The sequence below is a fragment of the Armigeres subalbatus genome, chromosome 3 (assembly GCF_024139115.2).
Source record: "Armigeres subalbatus isolate Guangzhou_Male chromosome 3, GZ_Asu_2, whole genome shotgun sequence".
Taxonomy (NCBI): domain Eukaryota; kingdom Metazoa; phylum Arthropoda; class Insecta; order Diptera; family Culicidae; genus Armigeres; species Armigeres subalbatus.
In genome coordinates this window covers 334,745,513-334,770,557 of record NC_085141.1, presented here as the reverse complement: position 1 = coordinate 334,770,557, position 25,045 = coordinate 334,745,513, and the positions used below count along the sequence as shown (strand labels likewise).

Genomic DNA, 25,045 nt, shown 5'->3' with positions numbered 1-25,045 from the left:
ATCGAACATGCATTTATCTAAAAGGCCTAGATGGTCGTTGGCATAAAAGGGCCATTTGGCCGTCAGTGTTGTTTGCCCGAGCTGCCGAAAAAAATTGTTTGACTCCGACAACTCATTTGCTCAAAAATGTCGTTTGGCCGAACGGGTCGACGTTTTTCGCCATATAATCCGATCAGCCGAATAACAATGTCCCAAATTGCCCTTCCTGCTAAACTACCGTTTCCGTCAAATAGAATTTTCGACGACAAGGCCTATTCGACCAAACGACCTGTTAAAGCACAAACTGTTTTCTACATAATAACTGTATCGAACAAATGGAATTCGGCTAGATAGCTTTCGGCCAAGTGGTATTCGGTCAAATGACTTTCCACCGTATGATTTTCAACCAAACGACCCTTCGTCTTTTGAAAATTTTCTCGTAGAATTTCCGAAGAATTACTAATGGACAACATAAAAAATTTCACGTAGAAATCCAAAGAAATTCCGAAAAAATCCAGTTGAAATTTCGTTGGAAACAGTTTTTGTGAAACTTAATACAGTCGCCTCTCCACATCTCGATATTGAAGGGACCATCGAGATAAGGAGAGATCGAGCAATGGAAGGAAAATTGAAATGCGTACTAGATCGAAAAAAGCGCGTTGCTACGAAAAACGACAACAAAACAAATGTCATTTCTTGTTGTTGATTAGTTTGTTATTGTTCCGAGATGGTCTAGTAGTCTATAAATTTGACTATATCGACATAGGGAAAGAGAATCATGAGCAAAATATTACCAGTTCACATCGAGATAGAGAGATATCGAGATAGGGAGGTTATCGAGATGTAGAAAGCAAAAATGTATGTAGTTTAAAGGGACCGAGCAAACCATCGACATAGAGAGAGATATCGAGATATGGAACATCGAGATGTAGAGAGTCGACTGTAAAATCACAAGGAAATTCTGTTTAGTGGAAACTCTGAAAAATTCTCGACAAGAAAAAAAAATCGAAGCATGCATGCCCGGTGGCATAGGCAAACTTCTAAACAATTTCCCGTGAAAATTTCAAAGAAATTCCGGTGAAAACTTTAGAACATTTTCTGTTGAACATTCGAAAAACTTGGAAGAATCTCCTGGGACAGTTCATTACATTTTTCCGGCGAAATAAAAACTTTACGTTACGAACGTAATAAATAAATCGCCAAGCCTTCGCCGACCAAAATTATGATTCGCTGCTATCCGTTTGTTTGTTTTTTGTTAAAACAGTGCAAAATGCACCCATGGGACAAACTGTGAATGGCCCAACTCATAAAATCGTTCATATAATATTTTCTAGGACATTTCTGAGCAATTATTATTAGGGGAAAAGGCCACAAAACGAGAAGCCAAAATTGAGTAAGTAGGGTCGAAGTAGTACTCCCATGTTAAAAAAGTACCCAACGAAAAATTTATTTACCCAAATGTAAGTTTAATTCACTCAATTTCGACCTCAGGTAATAAAAATTGGCTTCCCGTATTGAACTGGCGTCGTTGGACTGTTTGGCTCTTTTGTTTTTGACAACAGAAGAAAGAGTGGATGAAAGAGAAGAGAAAAAATAACTCAAAAATAAGTTTTAAAAAACTCAACGCTGGGTACACGGAAGAAATAAACCAGCCAATAGTGAGTTTAATTCACCCAACCTCGAACATCCGTACGGGAAGCCAAAATTGAGTAAGTAGGGTCGAAGTAGTTTGCCTTTACTCCCATGTTAAAAAGTACCCAACGGAAAATTTATTTACCCAAATTTAAGTTTAATTCACCTAATTTCGACCTAAGGTAATAAAACTCAAAATTGGCTTCCCGTATTGAACTGGCGTCGTTGGATTGTTTGGCTCTTTTGTTTTTGATAACAAAAGAAAGAGTGGATGAAAGAGAAGAGAAAAAATAACTCAAAAGTAAGTTTAAAAATACTCAATTTTGGGTACTTTTTTTCTTCCGTGTACTTTTTTTCTTCCATGTGCGGTACCATTATCATTCCAGCTGGGTTTCAGTCGGGAGTAGGGTGGTCGATATTGGTCATTATTGTCAAATACCGGTATTCAGTATTTGATGGAGTCAATACCGGTAATACCGGTTTTTATAAAAATTCCAGGTAGTAAAAGAAAAAACTTTTGATTTGGACTTTTGGATTAAAAACAATATTTGTTGACAAACTTCTAACGTTAAAATCATCGCTTGTTGAGCAGGGCAAAGCGAAATATAAGTAGACATTACATACTGAGCGACTTATCTCCCAATCCACATTGGATTTTGTTAGCAATGTTGCCAATACTGAGAATGCCCTCTCTGGTTCAACCGAAGTAGGACGAATGGCTCCAAGACCGTCGAAAATCAGTGTCAAATACTTGCCCTTAATTCCTTCCGATCCATAGTAGGATAATTCCTTACGGATTGTATGCAAGGATCCTGGCGTCAACGTATTTGCCACCAGCAACGCAAGTGTTTTGCTCTGCTACAGTCTTTTCACAACCGATAAACCAGAAAAAATATCCATAGATCCATCTTCTTCGTACCGATCGTCAGGTATGACCGTTGTCTCATTTTCAACGATCGCATCAGGAATGATTAGACGCTTCAAGATCCTATACGCTTGTTCAATCAAAGTAGCTCTGGATGCCTCGAAGAAAATGCCAAAATCGTTTCTGACAAATAGTTACACGGCAGAATTGTTCAAAAAAGGAAAAAGATCGGTGTATTTGGATCGTCTCTCTTGGATTCATTCCTTAAAAGCATCGAAATAGTGGCGGAAATTTCTGTGGCTTGAATTAATAATAGTTCCAACGTTAATTGGAACGCCACGTCGGCTCCATATAGAGTGCAGAACTCACAGAGCAGTAGTTCCACAACAGCTTGAACAGGTTCGAGGGATTGAATTATGTCAGCGTGCCATGGCGTCAGCCACTAATTCAATTTCTTTTCAGAACGGACATATTTTTGCAGAAAATCGTTTTTCACAGGTGATCTCCGAAAAAGAACTACTACGGCTCGTACCTTTTTCACAATTTCATACATTGCGGGAAAATTCTCGACGATATCAACAATGTTCATTGAAGAAAAGTCATTCGCAGTTTGACAGATGGCTAAGAGAATAAAGCAACAGGTATGATTAATGACGATGTTGATCGATTTTGGTTGTAGCGTAAACTTCGTCAATGATGCTTACTTAGGCAAAGTTACTCATGCGCGTATTTAGGGGAACGGTTCGGCACGATTGTACGACAATTCCCCGAAAACCAATTCCCCGAATGCAATTTTCCCGAATGAAATTTCCCCGAATAACAATTCCCCGAATGCAACATTTCCCCGAATGTAACATTTCCCCGAATTGTTTCCACAGTGCAGATAAAACTAAAACTGAAAAAGGAATCTGCGTCGTTTAACATAAAGTCGCATAATTGGCTTTTGACATACTTTTGAGTTGCAACAAAAGTGAGAGTCGCGGGACAACTCGCTTAAAAATTGTAAAAAAAAGATGCTGGGACATTGGGCCGAAGACAATTACAGTCAAACCTCCATGAGTCGATGTAGAAGGGATCGTCGACTCATGGAAATCTCGAGATGTGGAATAGAAAATCCTTTGGAAGCTGATTGAAGGGACCATCTAAGTAACCTAGGAAATATATTTTAATATGGCATAATTTGCTTCCATGAGTCGATATCGAGTCATGGAACATCGACTCATGGAGGTTTTACTGTATGCCGAACCGTCAATAGGCCGAGTAAGAAGTAAGAAGTGAAAAATGAGTAGTGAGTAGTGAAAAGTGAGACGTGAGAAGTGAGAAGAGCGTAATGAGAAGTGAGTAATGAGAAGTGAGAAATGAGAAGTGAGAAGTGAAAAGTGAGATATGAGAAGTGAGATGTGAGAAGTGAGAAGCGAGGTGAGAGAAGTGAGAAGTGAGTGGTGAGTAGTGAGTAGTGAGAAGTGAGAAGTGAAAAGTAAGAAATGAGAAGTAAGTACAGTAAGTAAGTACATAGTAAGAAGTGAAAAGTATGGAGTAAGTAGTGAGAAGTGAAAAATATGATGCAAGAAGTGTTATGTGAGGAGCGAGAAAGAGTGAAATACGAAGTGAGATGTAGGAAGAATGAATGGAAAAATAAGGAAGAAGGATAGAGATACAGGAAGAAAATTACTGCGTCTTCTGGTATAAGGCGAAGGAAAGGGATAATGTTTTTTTATAATCGCTTCGCCCGGTATTAGAGGAAGACGAGTTATAATGCCTTCTTAAAATGAACACGTTTGCCCGATATAAGACAAAGAGGGTAGATAGACCCTTCTTCAATTGTACACGTTTGCCTGGAGTAAAGCGAAGGAAGGAGATAATGCCTTCCTTAAATGATCGCGTGTGCGTAGACGAGGACAAGAATAAGGACAATGGAGGAGATATTGCCTTCTTTGAATGAACACATCATTTTTTTCGGTTTATATAATTGATATTTATTGCTAGATGCGATCTCATATATTATATCTATTCCAGCCAAACTCGTCTACATCAAAGGAAGAGACTACATTTATCATAACCTTATTGCAGGCAAATTCCTACTTCTGAAAAGGTAATTTCATTCTACTTTGGCTTATTTCAAGCTAACGTCTAACTTTAATGAATTGATCACATCTACCGTTTCCATAGACCAGGTAGATACAGATTTTTAAAGAAGGAATAACATTCACTTCATTATTCTGGAAAAAAACATCTACTTTCAAAGTAGAGATCAAATTAATCCATTGCGTTATTCCGAGTAGATGTACTACTTTTAAAGAAGGGATCACATTCACCATTGCCCTATTCCGGGCATACGCATTATTTTTTTTAAGGATTCATATCCACGATTACAGTAACTTCTTAAGAAGAGATAGACCTTACATAGGACCGGAGTTTGATTTCACAAATTTTTACCATTATGCTTTCAAACGGAATTTCTGTTTGCGATTCCGCTCCACCAAATAAATTCAGCCTATGTTCGAATATTATAGAAAAAAAATGAATATGAAAACACTTTATTATAATATTTTTATAATTTAACAATAAGATATATAATTTAACCGTAAGGAAGATCAAGGGCATACAATACTATTGAAAGATTTGGTCATGTTCGGCATCTCCAAAGAGACACTCTGGATTGGAACAAATCTTTGAACGCTGCTCCGTTCGGGCGTCAATAGTTGATACAATTATGTGTTTGCAAAAACTACTTTATTTTCGGGGATTTGTTACATTCGGGGAAATGTAACATTCGGGGAATTGTTACATTCGGGGAAATTGCATTCGGGGAATTGTTACATTCGGGGAAATTGCATTCGGGAAAATTGCATTCGGGGAATTGGTTTTCGGGGAATTGTCGTACAATCGTTCGGCACTTCATCCCATAGCTCCTATTTCCATCTCATCAAAAACAAAGCAATGAAAAGGAATTTGGTTTGTTTCTTATTTTTGTGCAAATTTTTCGAGATTTTTTATACTGACAGCAAAATTTTAAATACCGAAAATATCGATATTTTCCGTCTCTAATACCGGTATTTTCGGTACCCAAAATTGGCCGGTAATACCGGTTTTACAGGTTTCGGTACTACCGGTTAGACCACCCTAGTCGGGAAATTCTCCGACAGTTCTTAAGATTCGATTGATTGGATTGAATGAGCAGCCTGGCTTACTTATGAGATTGATTGATTTACCGAAACCGATTGCAAATCTCGAATAATAAATAATTATAAATCAATATCTCAACACATTGCATATGAGGCGTCGATTCTTCCTTGATCAAATGGTCCGAGAAAATTGTAAATCGATCAAGAAACGGCTGAGATACTAACATTTAAAGTCTATCTTATTTTCGTGACGTTTTTCGATTTTTCGCAATTGCAAGATGTACCCCAATATAGAAAACACAGACGTAGTCCCACGTCAAGAAAATCGAGACCGATATCGCTGCAAATGTTTCTCATACCTTGAAACTTGAAGATAATAATAGATAGGAAACGGATACAATTATTAAGGAAGGATTTATCATCAAATCCATGATGGAATCAACGCTATATTTTATAGATAATAGTAGACAGCAAGATAAACATTCTCAGGCGGCTTCATTGTAGTCTTCTGAAGAGCACGAAATAAGCAATCCATTGAAGTCTTTGTCGCTGCTTTTAATTAGTAAAAACCAGGTAGAATTGACAAATAAATGTCGCCTATTTCCAAATACCAGTCTACGAAGACCGCTAATAAAATTTGCAATCTTTTCATTTCAATTGTTCCTTATTTTACATCAATATTGCTAGCTCAAGTAAAACGGATGGCACTATATTAGAGATAGGAACTGAAGACATCGCAACGGGCACTGGACCGGGATTTGGACCAAGCCACTTTCAGTTTTAGTATGGACTAAAAGTTCCATTGGAACAACTATTTTTCATATGAACACTTTCTCGCTAAACACAAAATAAAAAATCATAAAGAAAGACTGACTTACGTATGTTTCGCTTGCCCGAAATTGAGCAATGGCGTGAAGTCGTATTCAAAACTCTATTATGCAAAAAGAAACATAACAGTAACTATATCATATGGTATCTGCTCCATTCATTACTACACACCATAGTCACTAAAATACACAAACAGACAATTATTTTTTCGATTCACCGATTCACTTTAATTATTTTTTCGATTCACTGATAAAATATATACAAATACCTATACGAAAACAAAAAAAAACATTTGCTTTCCTGGTGAACACAGAACCTTAACTCTTCGTTGCTTTTTATATTTCACAACAATATGCAAATTCTTCCAATTATTTTTTTTCTTTCATTACAAATGCACTCATGCAAAACTGGCCGAGGGTCATTGGAACTTTTAGTATACCAACATGTCACTCGTTCGGCTGTGGACAGCGAAAAGGCTCTCTGCAATAGTACAATGCGGCTGCAATGCTAACACACAATTATAAAATCGTTTGGCTTGCGAGTACCGGGTCCTGTGTGGCGGGCGGATATGCATACTGCATATGTCGCATATACGTGAACGACCTGGACGTAAAAGCTCCAAATGATGGAGCCTAATCAGGTCACCTGGTGTATGCCGCAGCGCACTTGCAGCAGCAGCAGCAGCAATGGTGGATGTGCATATTTTGCCGTCGAATGCATCGATCGTCGTCATCGTGCCGTTTGTTAGGCTCGCTTGGCGGGTTTGTCACCATGGCGAATCACGTTGGGTCGCACAGCGAACGATTCGAGGTGAGTGATCGATGAGAGTGGGTGGAAGTTCGGTATTTTCGCTTGGGGAAAATCAATAGGGGTGGCAAATGTCTACGACACGGTGCAATAGTGGATGGTAGTGCATCTTAGAGTATTTGTATCAACAGTCAACTTTCAAAAAAAAATAATGAATTTACCAACTTCATACTGCAAACTTTTGACATTCCAATCAAAGCTCAAGCTAATTAAATATTAATCACAGCGAAACAGATGTACTGAATAACGTTCTTCAACCCATTCGAAATGAGTAATTCTTATTGCCTTCCCTCATTAGAATGCCATCTATTTCCACACTTCTTCAGTTTGTTAGTAGATAAATATTTACTCAATTGTAAATATGAATCACAAGGTATATTCCCCACATATGATACGAGTTCGCTTATTTTCTTTTGGCGCACCACACCTTCCTCCCCTGAGCGAGCGATGTTGTGGCTCCACTCGAAAATGAAAATAAATATCATTTTATGAGCGTTTACTAGTCAAACACTCCACTTAGCAGGTGAAAAATAAGCTTCGCCATACGCCCGTCTCGTATGTGTCTTCCCCGAATAACGACGGTTGGTTGGCTAGACAAGTGCCGCAGCATTAGCGGCTTGTGGCACCTTACCGGCCGCGGCATAAAGATAACGAGGTAGGTAGAAGACACCCCGGTTTCACGCTTCTTTTGCCAAAACAGCATGCGAATATTTCCCATGCCATCTGCTCCATCATGCGGTAGCGGATTTTCAAAGCACGCTGCAATGTAAATACCGATTTCAATTATGAAAAATGGGTGTCAAAATAGTTTCCATAAGAATAGATTGCTTCAGATGGTGATGCATCTATGGTGTGGAGAGTTGCTTTTTAATTGCTTTAATTGCTAATTGTCTTAGGAACTAAGGATTCCCACGCTCAAGTAGGTTGCTATATGGAACCATTTGGAATAAGTCCAACAATGATCTCAACACCGACCGGTATTGAAGTGCTTCAATTATTGTATTTACATTGTACCCGGCAAATTGTCAGTGGCGATAGTAAACACTTCATATTAATTTAAGCGCAAACAGTTTGACGATCACTTAGAGCTAATTGACCTATCAATCGAAAAAGGTTTGCGTGACCACCAAATGAATTGGCCCACCGAAATGGTGACACCGTAAAACATGTACGACAACTGGCAACGGTGAACATGCAAAAGTACCACAGGGCATGCTATGCATAAAACACACAAGTGTCGCCCCAACTGAACAAAGAACTTCCGGTCGGTGTCGCCTTGGAACCATTAGCGGTGCTGCTACCCTGCCGTTCGACGCAAATGTGTACGACACTCTGTAGGTGTGGGGTTTTCTAATCCGTACTGTTGCATCTAAAGCGATGAACCAGTTTGATAAGAAATGTGGAGACGTTGTCCCAGTGGCACCTAGCAATTTTGTGTAACACAAATCATTATATTTTTTCGCAATTCACTACAATGTTCTAGCATCAAGAATTAAGATTATCTATGAGGTTAATTTATTAGGATTTTCACTCACTGTTATTAGTAGATAGCAAAGCGGTGTGCTATAGGACTCCTTTAAGCTAAATTTCCACGAGAAATTCTTCAGACCACGTAAGACTTCAGCAAGCATTGCAAGGAAAGGCTATAGACATTGTTTGGACTTTAATGCTTCTGCCCGGAAAAGTAACATTTCATTTCATTTATTCGGCTTACACCTAAACAAACAACTTTAGTCAACAATTTGAGTGCTTGCAAGTTTCATGTCCGTAGAAAAATTCCATTTGGTGCAGGTGTGAATCTTTTTTGATCACAGTTTCTTCTGGAGCACGTAGGAGCACGACTTCCACAGATGATGCACCTTCGTTTTTCACGACTAACATTATTATCAGCCGTTAGCAACGAGACTTCTTCTTCTTCTTCTTCTTCTTCTTCTTCTTCTTCTTCTTCTTCTTCTTCTTCTTCTTCTTCTTCTTCTTCTTCTTTTTTTTCTTCTTCTTCTTCTTCTTCTTCTTCTTCTTCTTCTTCTATGGCTCTACGTTCCAACTGGAACTTAGCCTGCTTTTCAACTTAGTATTCTATAAGTTAGTATTTTATTTCTAAACTTTGTCTTGTACATAATATGCATGGCGATCAGTAAATCATCGCCTATTGAATCCTGCCCTCCACAACAACGGATGAATGGCTGCGGAACTAAAGATCAAAAGGGCAAAACCTCGAATGAACAAATTTTTAAAATCGTCTATGCAATCTAACACATTGAATAATATGTTAAGAATATAATTCTTAACTAAAATCTAGAGTCTACAGATTCGAAAGCCTCCATTTGAGAGACATGAAGACTTTTTCCCGAAAAGCTCTGTTGCTTCATTGCAAGACAATTGGAAGCATCCTATTACGCTTGTTGGAAGCCTTCTTTCAAGCAGCTCGGAAGCCTCCTTTCAAGTGACCCGGAAGCCTCGTTTTAAGGGGTTCGAAAACTTTTTTCATGAGACCTGGAAGCCAAGGTTTTTTTATAAACTTTCTTTTTCTTCTGCTTCTTTTATAAGTCTCGGATCTTCTCAAGGGGCTCGCAAGGGTTTTTTAACAGGCTCGGGGCCCGGAAGTCTTCTTTCAAGCTTTATTGTTGAAACTTATTTTAAGAGGCTCGGAATTCTTCCTTCAAGAGGCTTGGAACCGTACTCTCGAAAGCCTCAGAAGCGTCCTTTCAAGATACTCAAGCCTCATTTCAAGTGGCTCGAAAACCTTCTTTCTAGAGGCTCAAGAGTTTGGAAGCATCCTTCCATTCAAAAGGCTCGGAAGGCTCTCTTAAAAAAGCTTGGAAGGTTTCTTCCAAGAAGCTCGGAAGCCTCCTTTTAAATGGCCTTATGTTTAAAAAGCCCGGAAGACTACAGAGTAGCACAAATCTTATTGCTTTGGTTGCCACATCACTTATGTGACTCGATATGGTCGTATATGAGTTGCGTTGCGTTGCGTTGCGTTGCGTTGTAACGGAGTATTTCGCAGATTGCACACTGATAGTTGTCATGTATATTCTTTACCTTTCTTACCCCAATTGCTTATGGATTTCCATTTGGGATTCAATGGAAATCCAATTGAGGGTCCAAAATGATAAAACATGAAAGCTATCATTGCCGGCCACGCCCATCTTCTCCGTTACTAGGAAAGGGAAGGAAATGATGATATGACATCTACTTAACGAGAGGCCAGCGACTCACCGACGCCCTCATAGATGTCAAGGAATTGGATGGTGGGTAGGGTATGTGGTTTAGGAGTATCATTATAAGCAAATGATAGAAAATTTGTGGAAATACGTTGGGAGTGACTTTGCTAAGAAATTTATGTCACTCCGTTATCCTTGCCGATGATTTTCCTCGGATGGGGCGAAGGTATTAGCCTTGCCCTGGCTAATAGCCTAGGTTTAAGCGCCTTTGCTCGCTCTCTGAAACGAAAAAAGAGCAAAAAGAAATTAAATTCCCCTTCCCCCCTGATATGATAATGATTTTGATCAACAAATGAATTCTAAGTGGACTTACGCATATTTGTTTACATGTACTACGCCGATATAAAGCAATATTCCGTAATTTGTTGGAATTCAGTAGGAATTTGAAATATATGAAGCAAATATGAAATGTATTTCAATAGAAATTTATATAACATATTAAGATTCACAGCTATCGAAATAAACCTTAGAGAGAGGAAACATTTGCGTGATCATAACATTATCCATTTTCTCCCGTAGTGTTTGATACCAGGGATAAGCGTAAAATCTTTAAATTATTTGCTTTCATGGTACAAACCACCTATGGATCGAATTCACTGCAAAAAGGTACAATGTGTGCAAATAAAAATGATTTTATGAATGCAAAAATTAAATTCTCGCGAAACCTAAACTGAATGTTCAATCGTTAGCCGTGTAAGAGCCAATTTCTTCACCTCTGCTTGGTGCTTAAACCAGGTTTAAACGTATGGGTAAGCACCGCTTGAGAGTTAAGCGAAGGTGAAGAAAATGGCCCTAAGTGTATGTATTATACATATTTTAACACAGTATTAGCATGAGCAACAAAGTATATTCTTGCACAATGTTATGGTGTGTGTAAAGTAGATACGCTAGTTTCCAATGCTTCGAGTCGATTTTTACACTTACCTTCTTTTTACACCAGTGTACCTCATAGAAAATTTCTTTATCACTTGAGAATAATATTAAAAAAAAAAAATGTCATACCGCTGGGTTCTATTCTCTGCAGCTTTTAACTAAGAATAAATCGGAAAATTCAAAAGTCTTGCAATTGCATTGAAGTATGAATGTTTCATTATTTTTTTGATAAATCCACTGTGTAACTTTTCTGAGCAGCAACTAAGTAAATTGTTTGATAGAAACACATTTTTAATATGAATAGAACACTACTGCTGCTGGGGAAATCATGAACTTTGTTCTATTTTTTCAGATTAAAATAAGAAAAATATTTTGAAAATTATCAGAGCTGCATCACTAAAAATTGAAATTTTGGTGAAAAATAAGCTGCAGTGATGAAAAATCTCGGATTGAGATATATTGACTGTAAAAAAAGTATAAAAAATTAACCATCTCCCTCATCAATAAACTTTTAATATGTTACATGTGAAGATTAATGTATATCATATTTCAAAAATGGGCCACGTTCAATCTACTTAGTGAGCAAAAGTTGTTTTTTTCTAAACATGTGATTAGTTTAAATAAATAGATCAAAATATATAATGTTTTGGAAAAAAGTATGAAATTTTCTTACCTTAACGATGTCAGAACAAATATGTTCTTATATTCTTAATACCTGCAAATCCTGTATCGATATCCGACTAAGAGCAAACGTTCGGTGAGGTGTTCCGTCACTTGGAACTGTTCATTTGGTGTGGTGAACGTGTCGGAGATCCGCCGAGTGTCTTTTAATAGCTGGTGGTGATGCGTTGCAGGTTGTTTTTCTCGCTTTGTGATGCCGTTAATTAGCCAGTTCGTCCGATATATCCTCGTCTATATTACAACTGATTATCACTGTAGAGCTCTCATTCCAAAAAATCTCGACACGTTAGGTATTCCTCATAAAGATAAGGCTTTTTCCGTCCGCTCCCATTTCATCTGATCTACGCGTACGCTTGAAATGCTACTTTCTGAGCGAGTAGGTACAAAGTTCCTCGTCCAATCTGGGAAATGCGTTGATTACTGCAGTCTTCGGGTGTAATTAAAATATTCTGGTCTTGACAGAATCCAGTACAAACAATTTTCACTTTTTCTTGAAAAACTTGAAAATCGTTGGAAAAATGACGGACGCAAAAATCACCCCTGACTCGATATGGTCGTATATGAGTTACAGAAAGTCGTGTATGACAAGTGTGCTACTCGGGATCATTAAAAAGCTTGAAAGTCTCCTTACAAGATGCTCGAAAGCCTCCTTTCAAGATGCTCGAAGCCTTCTTTCAAGAGGCTCGGAAGCCTTCTTTCAAGAGGCTTGGAAGCCTTCTTTCAAGAGGCTTGGAAGCCTCCTTTCAAGATGCTCGGAAGCCTCCTTTCATGAGGCTCGGAAGCCTCCTTTCAAGAGTCTCGGAAGCCTCCTTTCAAGAGGCTCGGAAGCCTCCTTTCAAGAGGCTCGGAAGCCTCCTTTCAAGAGGCTCGGAAGCCTCCTTTCAAGAGACTCGGAAGCCTCCTTTCAAGAGACTCGGAAGCCTCCTTTCAAGAGACTCAGGAGCCTCCTTTCAAGAGGTTCGGAAGCCTCCTTTCAAGAGGTTCGGAAGCCTCCTTCAAGAGGCTCGGAAGCCTCCTTTCAAGAGGCTCGGAAGCCTCCTTTCAAGAGGCTCGGAAGCCTCCTTTCAAGAGGCTCGGAAGCCTGCTTTCAAGAGGCTCGGAAGCCTGCTTACAAGAGGCTCGGAAGCCTCCTTTCAAGAGGCTCGGAAGCCTCCTTTCAAGAGGCTCGGAAGCCTCCTTTCAAGAGGCTCGGAAGCCTCCTTTCAAGAGGGCCGGAAGCCTCCTTTAAAGAGGCTTGGAAGCCTCCTTTCAAGAGTCTCAGGAAGCCTCCTTTCAAGAGTCTCAGGAAGCCTCCTTTCAAGAGGCCTGGAAGCCTCCTTTCAAGAGGCTCAGGAAGCTTCCTTTAAAGAGGCTCAGAAGCCTCCTTTCAAGAGGCTGGGAAACCTTCTTTCAGAAGGCTCGGAAGCCTCCTTTCAAGAGGCTCGGAAGTCTCCTTTCAAGAGGCTCGGAAACCTCCTTTCAAGAGGCTCGGAAGCCTCCTTTTAAGAGATTCGGAAAACTTCTTTCAGAAGACTCGGAAGCCTCCTTTCAAAATGCTCAAAAGCCTCCTTTCAAGAGGCTCGGAATCCTCCTTTCAAAATCTCGGAAGCCTCCTCTCAAAAGGCTCGGAAGCCTCCTTCCAAGAGGCCTGGAAGCCTCCTTTCAAAAGGCCTGGAAGCCTCCTTTCAAAAGGCTCAGGAAGCCTCCTTTCAAAGGCTCAGAAGCCTCCTTTCAAGAGGCTCGAAGCTTCCTTTCAAGAGGCTCAGAAGCCTCATTTCAAAAGGGTTGGAAGCCTCATTTCAAGAGGCCTGAAGCCTCCTTTCAAGAGGCTCGGAAGCCTCCTTTCAAGAGGCTCGGAAGCCTCCTTTCAAGAGGCTCGAAGCTTCCTTTCAAGAGGCTCGGAAGCTTCCTTTCAAGAGGCTCGGAAGCCTCCTTTCAAGAGGCTCGGCATCTTGCTTTCAAGAGGCCCGGCATCCTCCTTTCAAGAGGCTCGGCATCCTCCTTTCAAGTGGCTTAAAGCCGCCTTTCAAGAGACTCGGAAGCCTATCTCCAAGAGGGTTGGAAGGTTCTCTCGAAAGAGGCGCGGAATCCTACTTTCAAGAGGCTCGGAAGCCTTCAATAGTCAAAACACTCCCAACAGTCAGTCCCTCGATGTAAGAACTTAATTTTAACTGGGAAGTTCCATATACTTTAAGAGCTACGATTATTTTCATTTACAACAAAAAAAAAATCATAGGGGGTACCTCAATTAATGCAAAAGTTAGAAAGGGTACCTTTCAAGAAAAAGGTTGAGAACCGCTGTACTATCAGAATGCATCGAACATCGACAATTGTCCCTTCATTCGGATATAGGAATTACGTGACGCGAACGACTCGCGCAAGACGTTGTTATAGCATATACACATTTATTTCACTGCCACACAGACTCCTGATCTAGAATTATTTTCTCAGTTGTGATCTCTCATCTCAAATATGAATTCCAGCCTATTTGTAACCGGTTGAAAATAGTTTTTCTTGCTTTATTTAGCTTTTAAAACTGTTAACACTGTATTTTTTTAAGAACTACGTTTGTCAAAAGCTCAAGTGAACATAATTTCGAAATCTACAAAAAAAAAATATGCCTCTCCAGTAAAATTGTGCCCACAACACATTGCAGAAATTTTTTTTCATTATTTCTGTAAATTTTGAAATTACTTCATTTCTCGCTTAACTTTTCAAAAGGACCTAAGTAACATTTTTTTCATGAATTAATCTGAGTACTGTAATCAAAAGCTTTCATGTTGTTCTGTTGATTGCGCTATTCAAATTAATTCATGAAAAAAATGTTACTTAGGTCCTTTTGAAAAGTTAAGCGAGATTTCTTCACTTGTCATGATATTGCAGCGCTAAGAGAGCAACCTAGGACTTCCTAGGACCTCCCGCAAGCAGATAGTACAATACATAATAATATACAATGAAAATTATTACTATACACTTTTAAAAACGTTTAAAATTTGGTTGATTCATAAAATTAAGCTGGTCGACAAAAACGACAAAAACGAACATCAATCATGGCCTTCAGCGGATGGAGTTTCCATCGATAAACTTTGGCCAGGTGGCCAACTGTGGCTCCAAGAATCCAATGGTTGAGTCACTCTGTTCTCCGGAGTTCAATCGCTGCAGCCAGATAGGAAACCCAACCTTAGCGACAATCTGGGGACTTATAGCCCTGGGAAGACCAGGGAGGCTCACACACCTCCATGGGTGGGATTTATTTCCGGGTTGGGGTGCCCGGAAAATCAAGCTGGATCTAGACCTGGCGGTACAGTCCTCCATCTTTGAGGAAGCAGATGCGGACAGATAGGCTGGCGGTATCGTCAGCTAGAGCATCTCTTATGTTTGTTGGTGTTTCGTAGCTGGAGCGAGGAACGTCAAATTTTGGACATCGGCTGATCGCATGTACCACTTAGTTTTGTACTCCGCAGATGTCACAAATGGTCAGAATGGGCCTTCCGCCGAAATCATGTGAGAATCGGGTGTGGGGAAGCGGGAGATTACGGTCCTTGAGACTGGGCATGTCATTCCAGGGTGCCGTTAATCCCTTGGTTTTCTCAATCTTGGCTGACGATCTTTTTGATCCAGGCTTTAACGTCAGCCAAGGGAATCGATGTGGTGAAACGCCGGCCTTGAAGGCCGGCTCCACCCAGAATGTCCGCAGTGACGTTGACTGGCACCCTGGGAATCCAGGCGAAGGTTGTCGATTGTTGTTCCCCAGCGAGGATGGCCCGGATCCATGGATGTTTCGAGTGGTCACTTTGTAGGGCAGCGATGGTACTAGCGGAATCAGTCAGAACTAGGACTGGTTTGTCGGAGGGGAGTAGCGGCAATCAACAGTGCTGCGGTTTCCGTCGAGATGACGCTTCATTATACAGGAAGGCTGTCCGAGACCGAATGGGAACCGTCAGTGTATCGATTTTCAAAACTTCGATGTCCATAAACTCAGTGTTTAGCAACTCGGCGACCGATATTCGAAAAGCTGTCGTGTGTTGTCCCTCTTTTAAAGCGCCTCACAATGTAGCTATTTAGGTTGGCTGTGGAGGAGTGCCAGCTCCTCGCTCCATGCCAGTAGACCCTAGCCTCCGGGGGAAGATTGACGCCGGCCATCATGTGCATGATCCGATCCCCTTGAACAAGGAGAGGGTTCCTATGGTTTCCGGACGTGGCGGAAGCGTATGCGGCGGTTTTTAGGCAAATAGCCACTTGCACACGATGGCGAAATGGGAGGACACCTGCTTCGGCGCAGGCAGCCTCAGTGGGAATGAAGAAGTCCGGAAGCTATGCGGAGGTATTGGTTGAAGACTGGTGAGAGTATGTTGACGAGCTCACAGCGTGCTACACAAGTCAGTTCCAGTCTGTACAGAAGTCTGCTGTCAATCAGCGCTGTGACCCTGTTGTTTGTCCTATGCGGTCTTGATATTCTTATACAAAGTTGATCCTTGATTTGCAACCGACTTTGACCGCTTGGAAATGAGGGACGTAGGTCAGTCCTCGGTCGATGGAGACTCCGAGGATCTTGAAGAGTTTCCGGTTTGGAATCGGCTTCCCGTTAATCTTGAGACTAGGCCTATATGGTGAAGCCAACCGACGAGGCCCACCGATGAACTGCACTAACTGCTGCTTGGGTTCGGATACGTGTTCGCGCCGGAGTGTCACCGACTACCACAAGTAGGATGTCGTCCGCGTAGACGAAGATGTAGATGTTCTTGGGGAGGCCATTGAAGACCCCATTCATGGCAACCAGAAACAGGGTTACTGCCAGAACAGACCCCTGCGGGACCCCAGTCTCCTCTGGGAAGGTTCTGGAGGCGGAATTGCAGATAAAGACCCGGAAGAACTGGCGGGTGAGGAAGTTGTGCACAAAATCTAGGATGTTAACAGAAAAACCCCAGTCCACCAGCTGCTTGAGCACTAGTGGGGTTCAAGTGCGGTTAAACGCCTTAGAACATTGCAGAAGTAGTAATCTTCCTAAACTAATCTGAAGTTCAGCTAATTTTTGTTCTCTATGCTCTTTCACTTTTATATTTGACTTAAGGCGTAAAAAGTGTATCGGAAATAATCAGGAACTACCGTGTTCCAAAATTGGTAGCTGAAATTAAATTATCTTATAATATTTCTCATAGTCCATCTGGGAGGTCTCTCGTGGATAGAGGCACAGAAGGGTTGCGTTCAGGTAGGTTTCACAGTTTCTGACATATTATGAAACTCGTATAGATTTGTCGTATAATAAGAAGTGAAAAGAAAATTTGTGTTTTTTTTTCAATTTCATCAGATATTTCCAGTTCGTTTGAATAAGTTTCAGGAGTGCATACCTAAAACAACTACATGCATTTTCATGTTGTATACACCCAATTCTGTTTTTACACGGATTTTTTTTACACGGCCGTGTAAAAAAAATCCCATACAAAATTTTTGCAAAGTTGCTCCATTTTGCAAGATTCGTCGAGAAATCATAAAACTTTTTTTTACACGGATTTTCAAATTTTGAACTGAAAACTTTTTTTACACGGAACGCATCCCCCGTGTAAAAAAAGAATCGGGTGTACATAAGTGCATTCAGATTATTTACTGGGAGCTGATCCAGTTTCAGACGCAGCAATTTATGTATCTTTTGCTGCTGTCAGAAGGCCAAAGGGCAGACACAGAATTCCGTGATTTCTCAGGAAATACTTGTTTTAGCATGTACGCTCAAATCGAAAAGCATTTAATAGTCTTGTTCTTATCTGTTTTCAAAAGGTTGGGGTTTACAGGACTTCAGATATATTTTTATATTTTCGAGCGCACACATTTTACAAAAGTCGAGAAAGGCACCATCACCGCTGGCTGGATAAATCTGGGTTTTTTAAATAAGTTGGTTTTTCAAAAATGGTCTAAATATTTTTTTTTTTTTACATTTTTATTATTATTTATTTATTCAGACTAAGGCCGAAGTGGCCTGTGCGGTATATAAGAGTCTTCTCCATTCGGCTCGGTCCATGGCTACACGTCGCCAACCACGCAGTCTACGGAGGGTCCGCTAGTCATCTTCCACCTGATCGACCCACCTTGCCCGATGCGCACCTCGCCTTCTTGAGCCCGTCGGATCGTTGTCGAGAACCATTTTCACCGGGTTACTGTCCGACATTCTGGCTACGGCCCACCGCAGTCGTCCGATTTTCGCGGTGTGAACGATGGATGGTTCTCCTAACAGCTGATGGAACTCGTGGTTCATTCGCCTCCTCCACGTACCGTCCGCCATCTGCACCCCACCATAGATGGTACGCAGCACTTTCCTTTCAAAAACTCCAAGTGCGCGTTGGTCCTCCACGAGCATCGTCCTGGTCTCGTGTCCGTAGAGGACTACCGGTCTAATGAGCGTTTTGTAGATTGTCTGGTACTCCCCCACGAACTCCCTTGCAGTTGGTGCTAGTCGACGGCATAAAATTTGGGAGAGTACCTTGTAGGCGGCGTTCAGCAATGTGATTGCGCGGTAGTTGCTACAATCCAGCTTATCGCCATTTTGTAGATGGGACACACGACACCTTCCATCCACTCCTGCGGCAAAACTTCCTCCTCCCAAATCTTGGTAATGACCCAGTGCAGCGCTCTAGCCAGTGCCTCACCACCGTGTTTAAATAGCTCTCCTGGTAGTTGGTCAACCCCAGGGGCTTTGTTGTTCTTCAGCCGGCCAATCTCCTCCTGGATTTCCTGGAGATCCGGAGCCGGTAAAATTATGTCCTGCGCGCGTTCTCCCAGGCCATTCAGGTGTTCTTCGTAGTGCTGCCGCCACCTTTGGATCACCTCACGCTCGTTCGTAAGAAGGTTTCCGTTTATGTCCTTGCACATATCAGGCTGTGGCACGTGGCCCTTACGTGAACGGTTTAACTTCTCATAGAATTTTCGTGTGTTATTAGCGCGGTACAGTTGCTCCGTCTCTTCACACTTTTATCGACTCGATTTTATGAAAGCATGTATAATTTCCAATGTAAAAGGTGCACAGTAATTTTTTTCTAAGGGCTACCGTTTTTTATATACAGCGGTTATAAGATAAAATATACCGATTTTTTGAATGTTTTTCGATTCTATTCGACCTGGAATCAAATTTAATGAGCCGTTGTTATTTATTGACAAATGCTCGTAATGGAGTAGTGGTTGACCATTTTCATGGTCCACGAGCTTTTGAAAACCGAAATATAAAACATTGCAGATAGTCGAAAACATGGCAGATTCCATTAGGACTTAGTGCGTAAGTAAGAACTCGTTTCAAAAACAGTATTTAACAAACAATCGAATAGAGGCTGGCCCCTTCGTAAAAGCTAAAAGCTCTCAAGTAGAGGCACATTGCCCTATTCAGACAAATATGAAGTTTATCAATATCCCGAGCAGGAGCGATGGCCTCGAAAACAGAAATTGGTATGAACTAGCCTTCATAAGAGGTAAAATACCAAAAAAAATAATACCAAAAATTTGCCCTGCAAAATACTTTAGGCATAACATGCTTAGGTATTTCAATACCAAACGTATCACAAATTATTATTCGTTTAGTATTGAAATACCTAAGCATGTTTTGCCTAAAGTATTCGTCATATTATTTTTTGGTATTATTCTTTGGTATTTTCCCTCTTATGCAAGGGTAGTTTGTTCATTACAGAGTATGGTATCGATAACAGAAGGAAGTTTTTTTGAGTTAATTTCTTCTGCTCGGGATACGCCAGGCATACAGGAAGGTGGGAATATTTTAAATCACGTGAAGTTCAAACGCAAACTTGATAAATTCTGTAAATTTGTGTCATGTCGTGCCAGATTACATAAATTAAATTAAAATCTCCATAATATTTATAACTAGTAATTCCAGTGAAATATCATGCTGCAATTATGCACGTCATACACAACACGTATTTGCACGATTTGTTCAAAATGAGTAAGCCAATTATGCAGGGTAAAAAAAGTTTATTAGTGATGAATCCAATGATATTAATTTCACGCTTCTCATACACCCAAACGTGCAAAATCAATCGATTATTTCGATTTGCATACCCAACGCTGGTTTGCCGGGGCATGGCGCTGTTGATGATTGGCAGGCATTGCGCTGCTATAGTTGGGGCAATTTTGCGTAATCGAAATCAAAAATAAACAGTTGGGGTTTCCCATATAATTTATAAACAATTTCACACGAGAGAGCACAATATGTAAATAAAGGCAGGGAAACGCATTTTGACGGCAAATTGACCCAATCGTGATCGTTGCTAATGAGTTGAGATGAATTAATGGAATAGCAAATATGAAGGAGTGGTAGATTTATATGAATGTGACGAATTGGCCAGTTTGCCTCTTCTGCTATTAATCTTTATACATTACCTGGAGAATTGCATGAGATACAATTCAAAGTGCTTAAATTTTTTAAATTATTTCAAAACTCGTATGAATTTCAATAAAAAGCTAATTAGCTAATATTTACTGCTACGCTTCTAATCTATGCAAGACCAAGACACTGGATCAAAATAGATCAATCTAAATTCATCTTATGATTGTATCTAAGCAAATCCTTAGTATGCAAAAATAATTTTCAGCAGAGAGCCTACACATTCGATTAATCTCTATCAGTTACTGCTCGTTTATAAAATTGCATCATAATCCCGCATGTCTCAAACACGAAATTCACTCCAACAAATCATCAAAGCCAACGCCGAACTGTAGCCAAAATCTTGAATTTCACGCACTATTTAGATTATCTTTATTAGCATCGTTAATGGATCAGATGATGATCATCATCATCGTCCTCATTGGTTCGATATCCATTCGTATAGGATCACTTGCTGTATTTGAGTGCGGTCAGTCGGTCCGGTAGCAGTGGGTGATGCCAAACAGCAAAGTACCGAATCTCCGCCGTCGATGCACACACCGCATCAGACCACCGCGACATCGTCATGCCAATTAACCCTTCGGTCGTCGGTAAAGTTGCAAACATACTTTGTCAACTAAATCGAGATACATACTGGAAACCTCTGGATGATTTCGAATCAGTTTGAAAAGATAGTTTTTACTCAATCGTAAATTTGGATGACCACGCAAACATCTGTGAAGCATATAAGAGTAGAGATGGCGTTATTGTTGAGGTCTAAAACCCCATCATTAAAAGTTCCCATCAATCAATGGTGGAGTTAAATGGAATAGTACTAACTCGTCATACGAGTGAAGACATTCCATTAACTATTGGTTCGGTGGTTCTGAAAATTCTCTCCAGGAAAAACATTTGAACATTCATCAACATATTAACAAAACAGTGCTGAATATTAATGAAATAGGTACCTAGCAAGAACTTGTCTCCTAGATACTAAACAATCTTTGAACGAACATTATCATGACTGTTTTGTACCATCTTCTTTTGTCCTTGATACAACACATCACCAGGCACCACAGGCCGGGGTGAAGTTCAAGATTTATCTATTTTGGCCACGGATTCCCGACGGCATTGGTTGGTTTTTGTCACATTTGCTAAATCCGTAAGTCCGTCTGGTCTGGCGAAACCGCACGGAAAAGAAGAGGTGCTGCTGCAGCGAATATACGACACTTACTAATTAAATCACACAAATCTTTTCCGTTGCGGCCTACTGACAAAACTATAAACACGTAAATTAACAGCAACAGTTTCGTCCGTTAATAATCTCGTAGGGTGAATGAAGCAATAGTTAACGGGAAATCTTTGGATGCGTTGACATTATCATGTTCAACGAAATACATGTAGATCATCAATTATCCAAATAATTTATTGTATCGTATGAACCACATAAACGAAGTCGCACTGTCTGTAAAAATGAAGAAGTGATCAAGACGTAGGAATGCAATGTGCCACGTGAATATTGCAGCCAGCTCAACATTATACACCGAAATATGATCTTTGAGTATGAAAAAACACAACAATATTGAAGGCTTGAACACAGCATGAAGGAAACCTGGTGAATAGATCAAAAGTTATAAATTGACGAGCCTAAAGAGTTAACACGAATAGTGTCAATCGAAGAATCATCTACTTTCATGTTTCAGTGACAAATACTTAAAAAACGAGTTTTTAAGGTGCTAGGGCAGTTTCTTGAAGCTTTCGGTGACCGATGGATTGAGAACCTCATTACGCATGAGGAACAGAAAAATATTCTATCAGAGACAGTACTCCCGCAAGTACTTCGACTCATAAAACGACTCTAGTAGCCCAATTGTTCTTAGTATCGAAATAACGAATTATCAGCACGGTGTCTTAACGAGCATTTTTTTTATAAGACATCAATGCGTCTGACGTAAAAAATGTAAAGAAATGGGCCAAACATAAGTCCTAAGGGAGCCCATTTAGCTAATTTGTGATGTTCTTCCTTAGCCGTGCGGTAAGACGCGCGGCTACAAAGCAAGACCATGCTGAGGGTGGCTGGGTCCGATTCCTGGTGCCGGTCTAGGCAATCTTCGGATTGGAAATTGTCTCGACTTCCCGGCCATAAAAGTAACATCGTGTTAGCCTCATGATATACGAATGCAAAAATGGAAACCTGGCTTAGAAACCTTGCAGTTAATAACTGTAGAAGTGATTAATGAACACTAAGCTGCGAGGCGGCTCTGTCCCAGTGTGGGGATGTAATGCCAATAAGAAGAAGAAGAAGAAGAAGAAGAAGTGATGTTCTTAAGTCACCATGAGAAAAAATTAAACGCTTCTCTGACTGAAAATTGTAAGAAAAACATGTTCGTAATTGATGAAAGTCCTCATGGAGCAGGTTGAACAAAACATAGACCCAAAAGCGTTCTTAATCTCCAAACATAATGGGCCCTTCTGTTCTTTACTTGGTGAAAGTAAGTTGAATTTCTGAAGAAAGCAGCACAGGACAATGATTCCGTTCCCTCGCTCTATCCGTCGAAAGCAAAATATAATATGTATCTAACATTAAATCATTTAATTTCACCCATTTGTCAAGAAGGAATCAATTCCTTTCCAATGCATTGCCTTCATACACTAGCACTCGGCCAAGACGAAAGGCACTCCGTGGATGGTTAGACGTCAAGCGTCGGATACTTAAGGTGAGAAAGAAGGCCCTCCGAGCGCTGCAGAGACTTCCCACTCGTCATACTAACAAGGTAAGTAGGTGAGTGACCTCCAGGGCTATAAAGAAAAACACCATGAATACAGGTCAATGATTTCCTTAGCAAAGAGAAAACAGTGGGAGGATTTTCTCGAATCGATCAACCACGGCCAATCTGCGGCCGATCTCTGGAGAATAGTAAACGTACTAGTAAGCGAAGACCTTCTCCAATTCATAAAACGTCAATTTTAATTCCTTGTCAAAGCTACATCGACTTAACAAAAGGAGGCTCCGGCTAAAGATCGGACAGACTATCATTGTTAGTCACCTACTCCACGGCCTGAAACTGGCCTGTATCGCCCTTCCGTAATCCAGTCCAAACTCTGTCGCCGACTTTCAATTCCTACGTTCGAGGCATTTCAGGATTGTTACCCTCAACATCCGCCACCACCACTGCCTATTTTTTTTATCACGCCGCCGCCGATTAAATTTCATTCGGCGCACAGGTCTACCCCGGAACTGGCCAGAAGTAAAATCAAGATCTAAAAAATGTTATCCTACATTTTTGTCATGGTGAATCATGAAGTTTGATATGTCGCATGCTACGTTTTTTTTTTAACCGGATTCAAGTCTTCCACAGGGTCTTCGGAATTGGTTCCAGGTGTCCCGGGATGTTTGGATCAACTGGATCAAAAGAATCAAAATTGATAGTAGAAATCTAAATCTAATTTCAAAACAACTTTCACCAAAAAAATGCCCATGATTGATATGCCTCATGATACATTTCGAAGCAATCTGATATATGTCCCCAGTTAGAGCCCCGGAACCGGTTCCAGTGTGGCCATCGTGCTTCCAAATTCGTTCAGAAGCATCGCAAACAAATTTTCTTCACGATACGGGTATAAAAAGACGATATTGGTACGAATAACAAACATAAAAGTCATAAATGTCCGATATGGCCTCCGACAGACCCCACTGGGATTCCGTATAAATCCGGAACCGGTGGACCGATATGTCCAATCGATCGATCCTCTGAAACTATGATAATTTCCGGTTCATGTCTGAAAATTTCAAACAAATCGGTCAAAAATTGAATGAATTAGAGCAAAAACATCCCCAAAATTTTGATGCACAAAAGAGGTTGGGGATGCAAAGGTTAAAACACTCGAAAATTGCTTTATTTTTTAAGTCCAGCAAGAAACTGACCAATTTAGGAACATGGCCAAAACTGTAAAAGTTCATGTTCATAAAAATAAATATAAACTCCAATGCGCGCATCAAAAGAAAAAGTCATCTCTTGAAAAACTATTCTCCAACATAAAGGGTGCTATGGAAGAAGGAAGCGTCTGTAGTGTACAAATGAGTATGATTAAAAATATGTTTGAAAAAGAATTTTAACTTAGGAGACACAGGCATCAAAGTAGTTTTTCAGTCTTGAGTGATATTTGAACACGGCAAGTCAAGTGATATTTGAACACGGCGTCAGCATATCCGCCGATTGGAGGGGTTCCGGTGACAAGATTCCCGTCGAGTTCAGCACTCTCCCATCAGAAGATTTTCCATCCTACCTCCGGCGGGGATCGTTCAAATCATGTTCCGCCCCTGTTTCGCATCGTCGTGGAAACCTGCTTCAAAGCAGCTCGGAAACCTCCTTCCAACCAGCTTGGAAACCTCCTTTTCAGAAGCTTGAAAGCCTTCTTTCAAGAGGCTCGGAAGCATTCTTTCAAGAAGCTTAGAAACCTCCTTTTAACAGGTTTGAAATCCTCCTTTCCAGAGGCTTGGAAGCCTTCTTCCAAGAGGCTTGAAAGTCTCTTTCCAAGCAGATCGGAAGCCACATTTTAAAAGGCTTGGGAGCCTCCTTTCCAGAGGCTTGGAAGTCTCCTTTCAAGAAGCTTGGAAGTCTCCTTTCAAGAAGCTTGAATGCCTCCTTTCAAGATGTTTGGAAGCCTCCTTTCAAGAGGCTCGGATGCCTCCTTTTAA

The 25,045-nt window shown here is 40.6% G+C and overlaps 1 protein-coding gene and 1 pseudogene across 3 annotated transcripts in view; one reads left to right on the top strand and one right to left on the bottom strand.

The window, feature by feature from the left end:
- The window catches only part of LOC134221376 (uncharacterized), a 31,890-nt pseudogene extending 14,994 nt beyond the window's left edge, over positions 1-16,896 (top strand).
- LOC134225732 (cAMP-dependent protein kinase catalytic subunit PRKX) overlaps positions 1-25,045 on the bottom strand; it is a 246,886-nt gene that overhangs the window by 67,305 nt on the left and 154,536 nt on the right. The window lies entirely within an intron of this gene.